The 13,977-nt window shown below is 48.2% G+C and overlaps 1 long non-coding RNA gene across 1 annotated transcript; it reads left to right on the top strand.

Annotated features, from left to right (window-relative positions):
* The first annotated feature begins 5,696 nt into the window (after positions 1–5,696).
* Positions 5,697–6,861, top strand: LOC149338337 (uncharacterized). The gene is made up of 2 exons (XR_016283731.1): positions 5,697–5,887; positions 6,748–6,861. It is a non-coding gene; the product is annotated as an uncharacterized LOC149338337 (long non-coding RNA).
* Positions 6,862–13,977: the final 7,116 nt, after the last annotated feature.

Raw genomic sequence — 13,977 nt, forward strand, 5'->3', positions numbered from 1 at the left:
AGATGTGCACGTAAATGTACGGGTTCGGGTAAGAATGGGTTTGAAGTCTTCTCCAAGCCACCTCTTGGTGCTTGGAGAGTGACTTGTGCGGGGGAGGATAGATTCTTCGAGAGAGTTTGTAGAATTGGGTAATTTCGTGGTACGAAATCACTTCCTCCATCTCGGATCCCCCTGGACGAGAGCCCACCGCTCGGCCGACAAAACCTCGAGCGTGTTGGTGGGCTGCTTCATTCCTTGGGTTCTAGCCACCATACCTGGGTTCCCTGAATGGGCAGGAGTCCATACCAGTTCTATTTCTCGTTGCAGTGTAATATTTGTGAGGATGTTTCTAGCAGTTAGGGATGTTCTACCGCGCGAGAAGTTGCTTATGGCAGTCTTGGAATCGCTGAGAATGATGTCAGCGTCAGTATTTGCTATGGCCAAGGCTATGGCCGCTTCTTCTGCTTGATCCGCGTACTTGACCGTGACTGAGGCCGCAGAGATTAGATAGTTTGGTAGAGCAGCTTAAAGATCTAAAGATGTGTTGAGCATCCGAGTGGGCAAGGGCGATGGCGGCCTCCTCTGCCTGCTCAGGCATAGAGTCCGATGGAAGACGGTGAGTTAGGGTACAGTGACCTAGAGTTAGGGGGTGCGGTAGGGCTGGATTGTTGCCAACTGCTACCGCTTCATGCATTCTACATGCGGCGTCTACCCAAATGGCATCGTGGTCTTGCCCATATTACTTATGAAGGGCATTAGCGCGAGATATGCGGCGAGAGATGTGATATTGTGGATGCACATTTCGAGAGGGGTTTCACAACAAGAGGTTTATGGATGTGTGTAGGCATGGGCGTCCGGAAGGGGGGGGGGGGGGGGGTTGCCTCCCCCTGGAATTATAGATATTATTTATGCTCTAGTTCCTTTTTGATGCTAACCTACCGCCGCCCCATCCCCAAACATCGGGTGCCCCCCCCCCATGGAAAAAGTTCTGCGGGCGCCCTTGTGTGGAGGGAAGGCTATATCCTCCTGAGACCCGAAGTGAATTTGAGTGCACAAAAACTTTGTACGGTTTCAGAATAAGCTGGTAGGAGTACAAAGGTGAAAAGTGAGAGATATTTTTTCAACAGAGCGAATAGTTTCAGCTCAGCACGATGTCCAATATATTGGACACTAGGACTCTAGCCGTATTTTCCCACCCAGTGGGCATGCCACAAAATACTTCAGATAAAGCTGTGAAAAGTGTGCGAAAAAATACTTTATTATGACAAAAGTCAAAGTAGCAAAATATACGTCAAGTGAATAAAAAAGTTTCGCTGTGCTCACTTGCTGTGTGCCTTTTCGAAGCATCTTCTGTGTTTTGTTATGCAGAAGAACTGCTGACATTTTGTGCAAAAAAACTTTGTTTTCATGGTGCACCCCTCAAACCTGCAGCGCGCAGCGTTAGCTGCGTCAGACAGCCTTGGGAAGTGGTAGGCACTTTTGTTGGTCTCTCCTTGTCGAGCCACGGCCGGGCGAGAGGGGTGACGCGCGCGCGCGCGTCACCCCTCTAGCCCGGCCATGGTCGAGCTTGCTTTGATGGTGGGCTCCACTCAACTTCACTGTCACTCTCTGTTTCTTGCTGTTTTTTTCCTTGACGTTTCTTGCTTCTTGACGTTTTTTGGGTTTCTTGCTGTTTTTGGATCGACAATAGTGTCGTCGTCGCTGTCCGATAGGTCAATGTCTGATGTGTTGGCTTGTGCAATTCTTTGTAAAACTGCTTCGGCCGTCTCATCAGGAACGCGAGGACTGTCTCCTACAACAAAAAAAGACGTTATTTCGTCCCCAGCCGTTACATACCAGCAGTATTCGTTCACAGTTATTGCGAAAGCCACATCAAAAGCGCGGTCAAAATAACCGGGCTGAGTCCCAGCGTCCAACGTATTGGACATGTGAAATCAAATTGAAAGCACAGAAAAGTTATGTCATGTAGAGTTACAATTATAATATCTACATGTTTCCTGTTCTATTTTTGTTGATATCCAACAAAATTTACGCGTTCAAAGTACGTAAAAATCGCAGAAACAACACTTACTTCTCCGGCAGGTGCCATAGAACGCCGCGCCGCTGAACGCCGTCATTTTCAAAGTGTTTTGGCGGGAAAGTGAGCAGTTTAATTTCAAAAAAGGTGCGCAGATGGCGCAACCAGTTGTCCAATGTATTGGACAAGCGGGTTTTATGAAGATGAATCTTTCGGCGCGGGAGTACTGGCTTAAAAGCTAATGTCCAATATATTGGACAAATTGCCATACACGGGTCTCAGGAGGATATAAGGTTTCACTGGTTAGCGGGTATGTTGATACGAAGGGAGGAGAGTATACATGATTTTAGTAGGGTCCCTAGAAAGACTTGCTAGTCTGGCGTCCGCCGGCTGCGGCGGAGGCTGCTGCTGGATGATCGCCGTGGTGGCGCTGCGAGCAACCGGTGTGCCGCGCCGGCCACGGCGTCTGCAGTAGACGCGCGCGTTTCGCCTCGCGAAACGAATTGGCTGCGCGTTATCAGATACTTTGCGCATACGATTAACACTCTTTTTTTCTTTAATTTTAGATTAGTAGTGGTATTTCAATGCACACTTCAGTTAACGATGCAGCGACGCAACCGTTTTTTTTTTCTTTTTGCGAACGAATTTCGTGCGCGTACTCATGAGTCGAAGGCGAAACAAACCCGCTCATTTTTATACCCTATTCTCCTCTCTGAATACTGCTACCGTGCCGTATCGTCATACCGTCTTCTGAGGAACTTAATAAATAAAAATACCTTGCATCAAGGCATTACCCTGGGATTCTAAACTGCACGACTGTGTGTTTGCAACAGAGCGCTGTTGACAGCGCGGTAATCTGATCTCAACTTGAACGGACTTAGATCGCAGATGGAAGTTAGAACACAGACTGAACACTGGAAACTTCTAGATGCAGCCACAATTAAAGCATGCAAGATGAAAACCCGAGCCCTGCAAATCGCAACGTGCTTTAGGCGAACTGCGGCATGCATTCCTTTGTGCATAGGCAACCGGGTTACCAAAGTATACTGAACACAAGCATGCATTCTAAGAAGTTTCTTTGAATTCCGTGCTTGGTAAAATAGCATTATTAGCGCATGCAATGTAGATCAGACGTACTGTCAGGGAAAATATACCTAAGAATCACTCACGTATGACGCCAAATAAAAACCTTTGTTAAACACATTTCTTTCCGTCAATTTTGCACTCAGTGTCAGGCTGATCACATTTTTGTTTGCACTGCCTACTGGCATCATCTCATCTTTAAAAGCTTCAGCTGCTCCTTCTTGGTAGCCCTTTGAACATTGATTGACTTCGTGAAGCGCAGGTGAACCAGAATGTAGAATTTGATTATGTCCATTTCACATCCATGTTTCACGCTGGCTAGAGGCAGAAAACGTACAAAAGGCAAAACATGTCTAGAATGACCCAGCTGAGTGTTCCGCAGCCCCCAAAGCCGCTGCGATGAGGAAGGCAAAAAATGACGATGAATGAGTTTGACTGCCCATGCTTACATCCAGACCATTTTTAACCAAATGTAATCACTAGATATCGTGTGTTCAACCGGAAACACACCAAGAACGTGTTCTAGACAAGCGTTTCGCCCTCTGTACATATGTTAAGAAAAAATCAGCGAAGTCAACAATTAATGCTCTTGTCGTGCAACTTATTAAGGCTAAAATAAGCGCGATGAAGCTGTCTTCAAGGACGGTGATAAATTTTCTTCAAGGGGCCAGAGGGATACAGCAAGGCACCATTATGAAAGTTTGCAGTGAAAGCTGCAGCTTGATCATTTGCTGTAGACGCTGCTTTTTCAGTCGTCAAGGCTGACACAGTTTTTTTCAGTGCTTTTTTAGCTATGTAGCCCGAGATATAATAAATTAGTCTTTTTCCTGTCGCACAGGAGCTGGAGTCAGATGTATACGTGGAGCATAAGAGACCAATGCAGTTTCTGCATCCTTGATCGCTACTTTATCAATTAGGCTGTCGAGAATATCCAACATATTCTAGCTGTATGGCTGTTCCTTAGGCACCAAAACTAATGAAGTGACCACTTCTGGTGCAGTTTCCCGATGGTGTTCGGTTCGCAAGATTGCAAAATCCGAGTGCATTAACAGCAACCGAACACAGTGCGGCATTCGTCATTATAGCTCCTGACGACTACCGAACCATGCTAAATAGGCTTTAAAGCCCGTCTTGGCTCAAGTTTGCCACCAAACACCAGTACTGCAAAAAAAAAAAAAAACAGCATTCCGTGCTCGCCACCAAGAAGCAGCGCGCAATACTTCCATAGCCACGGCAGGCACAGCACGGCGGTGGTGTTGTGCAGGCACAGCCAAGGGAGTGACACTCTCATAGAGCCAATGGGGACGTTTTTTTTCGAAGGTGATGGTGGCGGCACCTGGGAGAGGCGGTAAACGCATCAAAAATCCAATATGGCGGCGCGTTTAGGCGGCTGGTTGTGGCCGGTTGCTCGCGCTACAGTGCACTGTACTCGCGCGTTCCTGGTGCTGGCGGCCCCTAGCTCGATCCAAGCTTTGTAAATACTGGTGATTAACTGATCGCGCGCTGCATACACGCTTGATTTCCCAAGTACTTACGGAATCTGCTCGCTCGCTTTTGTATTTTGATGTGTCTGTTGATGTAGCATGGTGTATGGTGGCGAGCGGCGCGACTGCTTAGCAGCTGCGCTCGCTCGAGAACGAAAAGCGTAAATGGTTTTGTACAAAGAACAATTTATTAAAAGAACATCAGCAGTGACAAACTATGTTCAAAAAGTGATTTCGGGCATCAATGGCATTGCAATATCAGTGACAGGCATCCTAAAAATCAAAATAAAAAAACGCCATTATGTAAACCTAGAAGACATGAGCGCACAGAGAATATATAGGGGATAAAAAAAAGTTGTCAAGGTAGGTACAGTATACATAATAAAATGCTACATGACTGAATATAGGTTTGTACACGACTTTGAAAGAGATTTAGGTAAATAGCAGGGAAGTAAAACATCTGACATGTATTGAAACGCATCAGTCTTTTGGCTATGAATAAACACACGCAGAGAAAGGCAGCGAAAAATTTCAACCTTTGACTCGTGTAGAAGAAATCACAGTGCGTTGGGCTAGGGACAACATAATATGCTGCAGTGCTAGTTCTTAGTAAACAGACTCCAAGAAAAGCTCACTGTGTGACTCGACATGACGCCAATGACGCTGCTGCAGTGCGAATGTCGCCGACGTCGCCGTTTTCGCTTGCGCGGCTGACCGGGCGTCGTCTGCTTGTCGTCTGCTGCCGCGTTACCCGCGTCGTCATCTTCGCAACTAATTTCTTTGATATCTTATTTTTAATACATATGGCTGGTTATAATTTAGTTTATAAGCATGCTTTTATTACCGCCGATACCAGGATCGCTGCAATCGTTTCGAGCGTGGCGCCACCCTCGGCGCGGACGCGCAACTTGCAACATGCCACAGCCCTGGCACAGCGTTCCGAATGCGTGCAGCGCCCCCTGCGCATTCATCCGAGGCGCAGCCAACTGGTTCCGTGGGGAGCTCCGCGCGTACGGCAGACTAGCAAGTATTTCTAGGGACCCTAATTTTAGTTTCGATACCTGGGCGCCGCCATGTTTGTTTTACTCGAGCGCCGCCTACCGCCGACGCCATCTTGGACTGATAATTTGCAGCCGGTGGGCTGCTGCCGAAGCAGCGTGCGATCTCTGAAAGTGTCATTCGCCCGTTTTATTCCTGCCAAGCCTAGAAATTTTGGGTGGGCGTTCGCCTCGTGTCCATCCTCGTGTGTGCTATGCCATTAGCTCCTGCAATAACCAACTGGGAGCAAGTGACCATTCCTCGACGCAGCGAACGATCAGCATCGGTGAGTGCCATGCTCGCAGTTCACGCGTGTAGTTTTTGTCGCCGGTTGCCTGTAGGGCAAATGCGGCACGTTAGAAAAACGAAAGCAAGATGTGTTGAAACACAAGCTCGCGGAGAGCAATGAATATCTAGTTTTTCGTGGAGCTCAGTTTTTCGTGAACGCTTTTGCTGCCTGCTTGGACATGACAAGTGTGACATTTTAGATGTTGAGCTTGCGACAGAGTACCCCGTTTACAAACTGAACATTTTGGAAACAGCGAGTATACATGACCGAAACGAATCCACTTCTGATGATTAGAATGTTTGTTTGCGGAGATACGCGCTATGAAATTGAAATTCGGTCCCTCCTGCCGCTTGCCTATAGGGCTGTTCGTACTACGAGCGATACAAGCCAGTTGACTGAAAGCGATTCGCATTCTCGCCTTCTCCGCTCCCGCCAGCACTACTGGTGCACAAATACCAGAAAATGTGCAGTTACACGATCTAATAGGTTGGTACGCTAAGGAACGCTATTACCACTTACTGACAGGCAGAATCGCCGACCTGTTTTGAGAATTCCAATCTCAATCGGGTCGGGGCACTGCTCAAGTCGCTGCGTTTGTTGTACCTCTGGCACGGTTATGCATAGTGTGGATTTTTTTACAGTGCATTCGATGCGATTTCAGGCGAATAATTTATTACAATGCATGGCAGAGTTTACCGTCATGTGCATGCCGTGTATTTTTTCATCTTACGTTGCCAGCTGCATTTTTTCTCACTTTGCAGTTTGGTAAAAAAAGTTCATGTCGCCGCTTCTATTCATGCCATGCTGTGCAAATTAAATTAGTATTTTTGCACTAACGACATGTTTATTTTTTTCAGGTGGCGATCCCCACACCCTCCCGATATTGACGATCATGTGGGGCGGCGAAATTGTGGCCAAATTTGTGAAGTCCTCACATAGTGTACTGCTGAATTAAAAAACAGCTCTGCCAAGGCCGTCCAAATACTTGATCTCTTAAAATTATGCACAGATTATAGTTTGGTAACCAGACGCTGCGCTTCGTTCCGCGCCCGATATTATAGGCACAGGCAGTGGCCGGGTTTGTTTCTGACTGCATTTCGTTCACAAACTGCTCTAACGTTTAGCTTTTTGTTGGCGCAAGTAGTTTTTGTTCACCAACTACGACCACTGCCAATGCAACTCGGGACTGGCGGAAAAGCGGTGAAGAAATGGACACCGCACACGTGATGAGACCTTCGCATAACATGATGCGCGTGCATACTGGCGGCGTTTGTTTTTTTTTTCTACTTTCGTCTACGATGGATGGATGGATGGATAGGAGCGCCCCCTTTGAAACGGGGTGGTGGCAATTGCCACCATGCTCAGCTTTTCTTTATAATTTTTTTTGTTTACTGTGTTGGCAATTCTCATTAAGATTCTCCATCACCTTTGCCTACGGTTTCCTACAATTCTAACCTTATGCCACATCTCTGCTTTTCAGCCACCAATCCTCCAATCGCTTTTTGCTGACTTCCACTGCAGATTTGTTTACATGACCATTGTTATCTTTAAACCCTAGGGCCTCAGAAAGAGTGACTGTGCCTGCATCGACATCAGGATGGATACCATCACATTTGATTATGAGGTGTTCAATTGTTTCCACAGATCTACCACACACCGCACATGTGTCATCATCTTCGTTAAATTTCTTTTTGTAGCTGCGCGTTCTAAGACACCCTGATCTAGCTTCAAAAAGTAGGGCACTGCCTCTTGAGTTATCATAGAAAATTTCTTTCCTGATCTGCCTTTTCTAGAATCGATATAGTTCTACACTATATTTCTTTTCCATTGAATTCATCCAATTTTTAACTTCCGCGTTTTTAACCTGTCGTTTAATGCTCTTTCTCCGTCCTCATGACCGGCATACTTACTGGTTAGTTTTCTAGTTCTTTTCCGCCACTGTGAGTCAACGTTCTTTCTGTATAAATATTTAAATACCTTAGCTGCCCATTTGTTATCGTCCAATTTCCTCAGGCGTTCTTCATATAGTATTTTACTCTTAGCTTCCCGTGCCTCGAACGATGCCCAGCCCATATCCCCTTGTACTGCCTCGTTTGTGGTTTTGCCGTGGGCACCTAGTACTAATCTTCCAACAGCTCTCTGATTTACGTCTAATCTCGACTGAACTTCTGCCCTTAAGCACAGAACCGCATTGCCGAAAGTAAGTCCCGGCACCATTATTCCTTTCCAAATACCTCTTAGTACTTCATATTTGTTGTACCCCCATAATGCCCTATGTTTCATTATCCCGGCGTCTCTTCGTCCTTTTGCCCTAAGAGCCTGTTCATGCTTTTCCGTGTATATCTGCCCTTCGTTTAGCCATATCCCGAGGTATTTGTATTCGGCCAATTTGGGTATTTCGTGGCCTTGTATTGTAAGCACCTGATCAGTTGTATCGTTAAAAATCATCACACCTGATTTAGTTGCGCTAAAACAATCCTAGAGCGTCTCCTTCGTCTCCACAGCAATTAACCAAAATTTGTAAATCTTCCTGGCTATCTGCTAACAGTACAATATCGTCCGCATACATTAAACCCGGGAATCGCTGCTCAACTACATTTCCGCCTAATCTGTACGATAGATTATAACCCAGATTACTTTCTTCTAGCCTTCTTTCCATATTTATTACGTAAAGCATGCACTGCCATCTAGCGGTCGCCGCGCGCGATCCGCCATGTTGGAGGATAGCCGCCGGATTCACAGCACGTACCGGTACACGCTCGAGTTTCATCTTAATATGCCCACATATTGCTTAGTGCCTTGCTGTACGGGTCACAAAGACGCCCAGAGGAAAAAGCACTTGATTTGAGCGCATTTCTATTTTTGGACTGCGATCCCCCACATCCGCGGCACAAATGTTGCAGGACCGTCGCTACAAGTCGAGGCATCGCGCAACACATTTCGTTATCTCCATGCAGCTAATGAAATTAGAAATAAGCTTTGTAGGCACGAAGAAAATATCGCAGAAAAGCTGTTTTTCTCCTGCGATTGCCCTTGAAGTGCTGCGGTTATCGGCCTCGCAAGAGAGTAATCGTGATCAGCTGTTCAGTGGTACGGGTCGTGCTTTGTGTGAACCGTCGCTCCTAGCGTTATCCGCCGCAGCGATTATACGCGTTAGTTTTAGTGCGAATATTTGTTTGCACGGAAACACTAGCAAGGATTCACTTCATTTATCATGCAGCACACCACTCCGAGGCTCTTTGCAAGGCTGCTCATCACTAGTACGAACTGGCCGCTTGCCGCGCGAAGCAACTTTAAGCAATAGAGCAAACAAACAAATGCTGCATGAACTTTTCAAGGAAAATAAAATGCGTCGCATGTTGAGAGGCCACATTTTTCGACACTACCAACATGAGCGTGAGGTTTACTATCGTTTGCTTTTGGCGCCGACGTAACACACAGAAAACACTACCACAACAACAGCAATTCAAGCGGCACGCCCGTTCGCAAAAAGTATCGAACCAAATAAAAACTGACTCAAACTAGACCAAAATGCGCACGTTTTTAGCCGCAAACGAAAATTGCATTTGCATCGTACATATCCTGGTCTTCGGCGTCGGCAGAGTGACGTAGGACTCCGTGAAAAACTTGTAGCTCCGTACCCGGTGTCGTTCGGAAAGTGTTTTGGACGCGTAATAAGTGTCTGCGAAGTCACTTGGAAACTTCAGCAGCAGAGACAGGTCGACTGACCATTCAGTCATGTTTACAGGCTCAAGTGAGAGGAAATAAGACTTTCGAGCCAGCACAGCCGTAAGGAAGCTATCGCAGGGCGCGCTTAAATCCAGAGAGCAGAGGCGAAACGAGCTTCAGCCATCCTCCAACATGGCCGCTTTCCACTGGTTCTTCTTTTCTCCGATAGATGGCAGCAATTTTGCAAAGAAACATAGTGTAGAACTATATCGATTCTGGAAAAGGCAGATCAGGAAAGAATTTTTCTATGATAACTCAAGAGGCAGTGCCCTACTTTTTGAAGCTAGATCAGGGTGTCTTAGAACGCGCAGCTACAAAAAGAAATTCAACGAAGAAGATGACACATGTGCAGTGTGGTAGATCTGTGGAAACAATTGAACACCTCATAATCAAATGTGATGGTATCCATCCGGATGTCGATGCAGGCACAGTCACTCTTTCTGAGGCCCTAGGGTTTAAAGATAACAATGGTCATGTAAATAAATCTGCAGTGGAAGTCAGCAAAAAGCGATTGGAGGATTGGTGGCTGAAAAGCAGAGATGTGGAATAAGGTTAGAATAGTAGGAAACCGTAGGCAAAGTTGATGGAGAATCTTAATGAGAATTGCCAACACAGTAAACAAAAAAATAATAAATAAAGAAAAGCTGAGCATGGTGGCAATTGCCACCACCCCGTTTCAAAGGGGGCGCTCCTATTCATCCATCCATCCATCGTGTATAAAACAGTGATGTCTAGAAGACGTTCGTGTTCCGTACAACATTGCTGCTTTTGTTGTACAGACGCAAACACGCGCTTGACCGGTAGCTAAGCAGCCGCGGACGTTGCTCCGCGCGCCGGATTATCAGCCCAGGGGAGGACGGCAACAGTGGGGTGTCGCGCAGCGCGCGTGTTGGAGAGTATTTCTCCCTCTCCTGCCCGCTCCTCGTAAAATGAGGTGTGGGATTAAAGCCTGTTTGTGAGCTTAATTAACGCTTCTTCACTGCAGAGCACGGCACTTGGCATGACGAGCACATTTATGGCCAGATAACCACTACAGTTCGCCCTTTCTCCCAGTCGTGCATTTTTAAGGCTGGAGCTAAGGCAGATATCGCATGACATTCAGCGGACGGTAATAATTACCCACGAAGCATAAAACGTGTTAGAAATGTCATAAAACGGCTCGAAATGGCTTCACACGTCTTGCGCTCGACCGAAACGTCTCATAGACGTCTTCAGCAAGCAGTTCTTCTCTAAGACGTTTACATTAAGACGTTTCTTTAGATGTTTCTAGAATGTCGAACTCAAGTCCACGTCACGAAGATGCACCTCTGCGTTCAAGCAATAGACGATATGCAAAATGCGCAGCGCCATCTCTCGGCGCTCCGAGAACTAAGTCCTCCATGCATAGAGCTAATATCCTCCATGTTGGTACGGTACAGAAAACGAAACCGCTGCCCAGCGTTGGGTTAAATCGGCTGCGCTTCGTTTGAAAAGTAAAATGCCGATGCAGTGTTGCGCTACCCTCTCCACTGTGAAAAGACACTTCGATGCGTGCCAGAACTAGGTGCGTTCCAGCTTTTCGCTTTTCTATTTTTTTACTCCGTCCCAACGTTTTAGTAGCACAAAACGCCATGCGAGGTATCATGTGTCAGCACGCGGATCAGTGCGCAGCTTTCGCTTTCTGCGCTGATTTTTGACAAATCTCTCGAGGTGATTTGCGTTTAAATTAAGATAAGGACCACAGCCTTTGTTGTCTCTGATCAAAATTAGAAGCCGATTTCGTGCATTTATCAACTCTCCGGTCGGGCGTGAATATATATAGACGCATACTTGAACAACGTAATAGAGAAGGTAATTTTTTTGAGCGGGCCAATCGCTCGTGCCGTGGCGAAATAAGTTCACTCGAAGAACCATATGCCGATTACTGCTTAGTTTGCTACGTGTTCAGTTAAGTTTTTCCCGTGTTCAATTAGTTTTAGAAGGGCGAGCAAACTCTCTGGACCATACGCATATGTTACGCGCGTTAAGGAGACTTTGTGAAGCAATACACCCTACGTATAAAAACTGAGGTGCGAATGCTTTATTTCTTGAGGATTCCTATACCTTCGATATCTGCGGCGACGAAAATCTAAAAAAAAAGAAGCGAATAATATAGCTACTTTATTATGAAGGAGGGACGCATTTCTAAGCTAGAAAGTACGTGCAACAGTGTTCTGAAAACGCTTCAGGCCATCAGATTTTATTATCGTTGTGGTAAGCTCCAACAGCTTGCTTCGCAACAAAGCCATTTTTCTAAGTTTGGGAGTAAGCTAATTAAGTTTCGGAAGCCACCAAACATGCTAATTTCGCCCCTGCACACACAGCTTGACCAGCGTATCGAGTCCGTGCATGCACCTACAGCTGTAGCATCTTTCTCTAATCAAGCCGCCGCGGTGGCTCAGTACTTATCTGAAAAAAAAAAGCTCCGTCTTTGCTTACAATATTTTGAATTATATGTGCATGCCTACTTTCCTCTTGTTAATGTCGACTGACTGACTGTGTCTTAAGCAGGACGCGGTTTCAACGAATTGTGGCGGAAATCAACCGACGCCGGGCTCTGAAACGGTGACGTTGAAAACCGCGGATGCGCATTGCACATTACAGTAAAGGAATCGAATTACGCAGCTGGTCGAGGGTCTTGTGTGATTATACTGCAATGCACGAAGCTCCTGGCGTCGGCGCGAACGAGAGTTCGCACTGTCACAGAAGTTTGTCAACACACGTGCGCACTCACAGCAAAATAACCGCTCGCTACCCTATCAGATGAATTCGTGTCCACCTGGGAATAAAATAGCCATGATAATGCGTGATGCTTGAACTGGTGCTTGTGGGAATCCTGGCTTTCCGCCGTCGCCTTTGCGCGGCTAGCCGGCCTCCCGCGTTGTTTCTCCTCTTTCCCTTGCTCCCGCCTCAGAGCGGCTGGGTGACTAATCACTGTCATTTAGCCACAGCTCCGCCCCGGCTCCCCAAGGGCCTTTGCCATTGGCGCCTTTTGGCGGGAATCCGGGACCCGTTTTGGCGGCCGCGCACCCCGCGACCGTCCGAGCGGGGCCCAGGGAGAGAGATCCCTCCGAGACAGCGTAAGGTGCGTACGTTGCTGTTTGTCCGTGCCGGCCTTTGCCGTTCGGACCAGTGCTTCCTCGAGCTCGCCCGCACGTGTCCTCTGACCTGCAGCGGCTCGAGCCTGTCCAGCGGGGTCCCGCGACCTCCGACAGGCGTACATTGCGTTGTTTGCCCACTCTCTCTCGCAACCGGCCCAACGGTCGACACGAGAGAGAGATCACAGCACTGCCGCCATGACTGCCGCGGGGACATTCTCCTGCATGCGGCGCGCTAGCGGCGCGCATTGCTCGAGTCGCTTCGTGCGCGCAGCGGAGCCTTGCTCCTCGCGCGCCCCCGGGACGGGGTGACGATTGAGTGTGTGTGTACTGCTGAAGGACGACGTGAATAAACGTCTCCTTTGTGAACTTGGAGGCCTATTTCTTTGCGGCGAATCGCTCTCCTCCCAGCGGAGGTTGAGTGCGCTGCAGCGGTGTCCCAGTGTGTGTGTGGCGACGGCTGATCGGGGCCCTTGGCTCGCGCGAAGCTCGAACCCGCGGTGGGTGGTGGCCTGTGTCCACTCAGAAACCCACGACTGGCGCCCAACGTGCTAAGTCATTGGCGCTTACGCCTTTGATGACACATTAGCCGAGCAGGTCGCCTTGCCGATCACGCTTGCGCACCATGTCTACCCCCAGCGGGGCACTCGGCAGCTACATGTCGGCTCCCTACGGAGTTGTAGCGTCGTTTGATCCGCTGGCTGCTGTTCCTTCGAATAGCTAGACACCGTGGTTGGCTGCGGCCCCCATTGGGGTTTACGGCGACACAACCCAAAATGTCGACCACGCGGCTCCCATTGGAGCTGTATCGGAAGCACCCTGCGGTGCATCCGCTGGTCACATGCCTCAGCTGTGCACGCTTTCCGCCCAGTGCGAAAGCAGTTCGTGTCACGCTGCCGCAACCGGCAGTTTCGAACAGCAGCAGCCGTGCCCCGCGAGCAGTCAATTCTGCTCTGGGAACGGCGAGGCGCTGGCCCGGTTCCCTGCGGAAACCGCGCCGCTCAACGAACTAGGAGCCTTGCCTCCCTCGTTCGTGCAGCCCGCCCAAACCTCCACTGAGGCCGGGGCGCAGGCGCTGCTAGCCAGTGCTGCCCAGATGATCCAGTCGTTGTCAGGGGCTGTTGGGACACTTTTGGCCACGCCGAAGTTGTCTCACCCCGCGGTCAAGTTGCCCATGCCAACATACCGCGGGTATGATGACCTACTCAGTGCCCGGGATTTCCTTGAGTCCCTCACCCATTA

The sequence above is a fragment of the Amblyomma mixtum genome, chromosome 6, assembly GCF_055824585.1.
Source record: "Amblyomma mixtum isolate Tamu chromosome 6, ASM5582458v1, whole genome shotgun sequence".
NCBI classification, from domain to species: domain Eukaryota; kingdom Metazoa; phylum Arthropoda; class Arachnida; order Ixodida; family Ixodidae; genus Amblyomma; species Amblyomma mixtum.